Genomic DNA, 6,721 nt, shown 5'->3' with positions numbered 1-6,721 from the left:
AAACAAAGTTCAATGTATAAGCTCCAATTATAACCCCAAACTTAATATCCCAGTCTGAACCCCTCTCAAAAACTCTAACTATGATTGCAGATAATACAGAGGCACAGGTGTATACAATGTATACAACGGTGTCATGTAGGTCTATTCATGTCTAAATCACAGTATTTTCCAAACCATTCTGTCAGGATCGGCTCCAGCAAAGAACACCACATTTCATGCTCTTGTTAATCTCTATCTACAGCCTAATGATATAATATTCATGTTGGTCAAGAGGTCCTACGGGATTGTTGATAATACAGATATTTATAGATGAGGAGCTGCAACATAGGCCTACCGATAGTCAAATATCTGGGTCTACAATAAAAGCCTGTCAGTCTCACTTTGCACACAAACTGAGATTGGTTTGTTGTCAACAACATATACAAAAGTACACCACCACTTTCATTTGTAAGCAATCAAATACATAACAGTCATGAGATTTGACACGAATAAGAACACTTCATGAATGTATCAAACTAGAAATGTCGCTATGGCGACTGGTATGCCTCCGCCACAATACATGATTCTCCTAAGAGGTCTATAGTATGTCTTGACAATGTGTGATGACAGTTTAACATAATTAGCAAAATATTGAAATGACATGATTGTCACAAATGTGTTAAACGTTCGCTTTCCTTGAATTAAGTTTAATTGGATGAATGGCTATATTTTCTAAGGGAGTATGTATTTGCGGATTTGAGGATTTTTACTTGACTTTTGACTCTTTATAAGTTTTATATGCATTGAGTGATTTTCAAGGGATGGAGAAAAAGTTTAATTTCAGTATTAAATAGTAAATTTTTAGCATTTGAACCTCTGGCCTTTGATCCTTGCCCTTTGACCCTATGACCCTAGTATTCCCAAGAGAATCACTGTCAGGCGGAACATGCATAAATATGTACTAAGTTTCATGATGATACCTTGAAGCCACTTCCTAGATATGGAAGAAGTGAAATTTACCACTTTCACATGACCTTTGACACTTTGACCTTTGACCTTTTTGGCAAAAGACTTCCCAGAGAATCTCTATTGTGTAATACATGTATACACTAAGTTTCAAGAAAAATCCTGGAGGTATTGCATAAATATGAGGGGGAAAAGTGCAATTTTGAAGAGTTAATCTTGACCTTTGACCCCTGACCTTTGACCCCGTGACCCCCAAATTCCCTAGATAATCAATTCCAGTCAGTACATGCATATGTACTAAGTTCCATGAAGATACCTTGAACCACTTCCGAGATATGGAGAAAAAAATGAAATTTCAACATTTTCACTTGATCTTTGACCTTTGACCTCATGACCCAAAACTCTGTCTTGAGAATCTTCATTTGGTAATACGTGTATACACTACGTTTCAAGAAAATACCTTCAGGTATTGCATACATGTAGATATGGGGGAAATAGTGAAATTTTGAGCACTTGACCTTGACCTTTTGACCTTTGACCTCAAGCATGTGCACCCAAAAGTTGATAGGCACAACTTCGCCCACTCATACATACACATGCCAAGTTTCATTAGGATACCTCCAACGGTTTTTCAGTTACGCTGTCCACAAAATCGATTACGGACGGACGGACGGATGGACGGAAGGACGGACAACCCAAAAACATAATGCCTCCAGCGACACTTCGTGGCGGAGGCATAAAAACATGACTGCATTGAAAATTTAATGGTGCAACATGCCTGCAAAATGTGTATGGATGCAACATAGAATCAGCTGCAATGCACAACGACACAATGAGGCATGTACAGATGTAACTTAGGTATAGAAATTACATTTATGGTGTAAAATTCCACATTTTGTTGTTCTGTATTTGCCTAAAATGACAGTCTATTACAGCTTCTTGCAAACGTAGAACTCGCAACACCTGAGTACATCCACTTCCATGTAGAGCTACATTAATCAACATGAATGCCTCTACGGGTACTGTCTATCTTTCTTTCTTGGCTGCCAACCACCAACAGCTGCTGATGAAACATACACTAATGCTCACTAAAATCATATTTTGAAGGCAAAAATAATACCGAGCAATCAAAATGTGAAAATTGCAAAATATTTTAAGAAAAAATCAAATCTCACATTTAAAAAATTTGTTTCCTTCTAAAAGAACTCAACATTTTTTCTTATGTTTGACAAAGAAAAATATACTACATACCGTATGTTTTATACTAGCCAGCAAGCCTGACATTGATGGCAATTCATAACAATACCAATACATTGTACATGGCCCACATGACCTTTACACACTCTTTCATTCATTACAGAGCATTAGCAGAGCAAAAGATGACACAAACGTTGTCCTATTGTGCAGTCGGCAGAAATTTTTCTAGAGGTAAAAGGCTGAAAAAAAAAATATGAGTAGTGTATCTGTCATATTGCAAAGCCAAAGTCCTTGCCTCGCAGTACCCTTTCATCAACGATTAACCCATTGAGGACCAGCTGATTTTGCCACAACATGCATTTCCCATGATACATTTGTCGGAGTACACGCGTTGTACTTGGACCAGCCAAGATGTAACTTACAGTTGCAAGATCGTGCTAATGTTGTCACAGAAGTGTGGAATGAATGAACAATGTTTTACCCCAAGGCTGGGCAGCAGAAGTCTAGACATTGTATACGTTTATCAAATCAACATCGCAGCTCATTGTTGAAGAAAAGACAAGTAGTCCACATATTTCAAGGTAGTACATACAACCTCTGGCACAGACCTGTGCAAAAATACAGCGGGATACTATTAAAAAGCATTTCATGATACTCTTGATGTGTACAGAATAAGGTGAATACAAATGAATCGCGGTAATCAGATGAGGTTTCTGACTACAATGTAGTTCTGCATGTATTTGTATGTTGGGAAGCACAATGTTACTGTGTCCCTTAACTTCCCTCTGGTGTTTATACAAAGCAAAGGAGAATTTGTAACTTGACACTATTATTTCACACTGGGAGTAGTGATTAAAAAAAAAAAAAAAAAAAAAAATCTACTCGGCACATTTGATGCATAGCCGTATTATAGTTCAGTTCACAAAACACCCTAGTGAACTACAAAATTCTGCAATAAAGCAGCAAATGTATAAAGGAGATATTACTAATTTTCTCAATAAACCGTCAAGGTGACGTTTAATTTGAGAAATGGTTTTTAATAACTATTGTTCACATTTTGTATATTTAACAATACTTTACACTGATGATATTGAATAACATTTTCATGTTAGACATTTTTATCCCTAACTCACAATTTATAGCTATTTTGAAGCACTAACAGTGTTTTGTTTTTCTTCATCAGCGAATGTTAGCATGGGGCTTTAAAGGTCATCTCTATCATCTTGCACTTTGGGAGCCAGAAACCCACACGCTTGCTTGAAAACAGAATTTTCCACTCAGCAAATCTCTTCACTGGTTTACGTATGAACAGCAATACACTGTATAGATAAAAGGAACCATGAGCATATATCTTACTGTATGTGTGGGCAGGGGGGTTAAGGGGCCATCTTATTTCTCTCGTGGACTTGAGGGACAGTAGCAAGCTACATATAAACAGGGGTAAGTGGGGGGGGGGGGAAGGGAGCAGTCTGCATACAAAACTCAAACTAGAAATGTCGCTATGGCGACTGGTATGCCTCCGCCATAATGCATGATTCTCCTAATAGGTCTAGATAGTACATGTGGACAATGTGTGATTACATTTTCACAAAACTGGTAAAATATTGAAATGACAAGTTTGTCAGAAATGTGTTGAATGTTCACCTTCCTTGAACTTGGTTTAATTGGATGAATAGGAGAGCATGTATTTGGGGATTTAAGGACTTTAACTTGACTTTGACCCATTCATACATTTATGCATTGAGTAATTTTCATGGTACCAGTATGGAGATAAAGTGCAATTTCTGTACTGAATAGTAAATTGTTACCATGTTCATCTGGCCTTCGACCCTAAAATTCATAAGATAATCACTTTCAGGTAGAACATGCATAGATATGCAGTAAGTTTAACGATAAATTGAGCCACTTCCGAGATATGGAGGAAAAAGTTAGTTCAGCACTTTCACTTGATCTTTGACCTTTTGACCTTTGAGGCAATAAAAAAAGAAAAAGAAAAAAAACTCTCCAGAGAATTTCTATTAGGTTACACATGCATACACCAAGTGTAAAAAAAAAATACTAATCCTGCTGGCATTGCATGAACATGAGGGAAATAGTAAAATTTTGAAGTGTTGCACTTGACCTTTGACCCCTGACCTTTGACCCCATGAACCCTACATTCTATAGTGCCAGTCAGTACATGTATATATACTATGTTCCATGAAGATACCTTGAACAATTTTCCAATTTACAGAGAAAAAAAAAGAAGTTTTAATACTTTTACTCGACCTTTTGACCTTTGACCTTTGACCTCATGACCCAAACTTTCACCAGAGAATCTAAATTGGGTAATACATGTATACACTAAGTTTCAAGAAAATATCTTCAGGCATTGCATAGATATGGTGGAAATAGTGAAATTTTATGTATTTGACCTTGACCTTTTGACCTTTGACCTTGAGCACGTGCACCCAAAAGTTGATAGGCACAACTTCACCCCCTAATACACATACATGCCAAGTTTCATTAGGATACCTCAACAGCTTTTGATAGTTACCTTGTCCACAGAATTCATTATGGACGGACGGAAGGACGGACGGACGGACGGACGGACGGACAACCCGAAAACATAATGCCTCCGGCACCACTTCGTGGCGGAGGCATAAAAATTCCTACAAGGCTTCAGTCGGGTTTGTGACATTGTTTAGCTTACCATTTACCATTGGGAGCCCTTTGGTGATTTACAAAATGTTCAAGTTATCAAATTTCATACGTAAATATGTGTAGTCAGTTGTATCATAAAAACATCATAAGGCCTAAGATATAAGGAGATATCACTGTTTTTCTCAATCAAGAAACAATTTCATCTGCAAATGGTGAATAATACCTTTAAGATGCATTTTTGGTTCTTTCTTTTTGTTGATAGTCAAAACAAATGACAACTTCTATCATTTTATTTGAGTTGCAAAAAAAGTGCAGTGGGACTGTAGATATACCCCCCCCCCCCCATTCCACAGCCTACAGATAATGCAGCAGGTTGCTAATACTACCTACAGTGTGTTCAACTAAATTCACTGAATGGCAAATAACATAAACGAGAGCTTGCCTGATAAATGTTTAGGATAAGGCCTACATACTCAATAGGCCATTCAGGCAAGTAGAAATGCATTCGTATTATTATTCTTATTTTTTTTTAGTACATGGAAATGCCCTGATATGGTCAGTAATCATTGCCATTTTGTTTGTAACCACTGTCATACTTGAATACAAGTGACTACCTGGTACATCCAAAACAAAATTTTAACCACTGCTGCCTATTTGCATAGATGATCTATAAACAGGGCACACTTGGCATTTTGGTTATACCAACTCACTGCATTACCAATGTGCTTCTGCTTTGCATAGTGTAATACAGAAGGCTTCTCTTCTCCTGAGCTCTTGCTAGGCTTTTTGTAATGCTTTTCTCAAAATGCAGTTTCAATCAATGCTCAAGTCTAAGAGCACGGCAAAAAAGCATGGCATCTTGAAAAACACTTTTCATTCCGCTCCGACTTTGAAAGGAACGGTATCAGTAACAGAGATAGCTGCTGTATCAGTGTCTCTCACAGAGTGATCATTTCATTGACATGTCAACGTCAACCACAAGGTCTCAGGACACAGTAACACTCCAGGGGCATTGTGCCTGACCCAGATGCTACATTCTGGTATGCTCAGTGATTTACATAACATCTCATTTCATCTTCTTTTTTAAAAAATTGATATAAATATAATGTTTTATATTGCAAATCAGCTGGAGAGATGTTAATTAGTACTTACATGTTGATTGATTCAGTTGGCTGTCTTACACAGCAACATACAACTTATTATAGGCTGCTAGAAAATGCTGCATTTACATAGATCAACAGGGTTTGATAGAACTGCAACAGACTTTACATAAAAGTCATTATTTTTATGCAGTTTTGTTTTTAGGGTCGCATCCATACACTTGTATATCTGACAAGTGAGTACATTTAAGTACCAGCTAATAATGGCTTGCACACACTTCTCACAATTTCATGCAAAAGTCTACAGACAGTGCCCCAGCATACAAATGAGTTCCATGTAGCCTTAGTATGCATACTACTTGCACACATATGTGTGAAAGACATGACTGTTCAATCATAAGACTTCATATAACAATCATATTTTGTGAACTTCAGTAAAGAGCAGCCAGTGTTCTGCATGAAGTTTAAGCACATGGATCATAACAGAATAACAAGCCATAATATAAATCTTATCACTTTCATGATAATATTTAGTCTGTGCTCCATTTTCTAGAGGATGTTATCATTTCCTGACATAATGCTGTGGGCATGAATGAATTTCTTGTTTGTTTGTGTATTTTTTTCTTTTTGACAAATGCTACAAGCAATGCTGATTTGATTATCTAAGGACACCAAGCCATGTATTAAAGCAAAGGTAACTGTATATTTCAAGTAAAATTTACGATTTGGGCTCTTCAAAGAATGGTATTCTCTACCTCATTAGCATACAAAATGTACCTGGGTAAATTTTAAACTATAATTTGTAGTATTTAGGTATTGGTATTATTATAAAAATA

The sequence above is a fragment of the Diadema antillarum genome, unplaced genomic scaffold (assembly GCF_040938485.1).
Source record: "Diadema antillarum isolate AM-2024a unplaced genomic scaffold, OU_Dant_1.0 scf00000146, whole genome shotgun sequence".
In the NCBI taxonomy this organism is placed as follows: Eukaryota; Metazoa; Echinodermata; class Echinoidea; order Diadematoida; family Diadematidae; genus Diadema; species Diadema antillarum.
The sequence above is the reverse complement of the archived record's forward strand: the minus strand, read 5'-3'. Positions refer to the sequence as shown.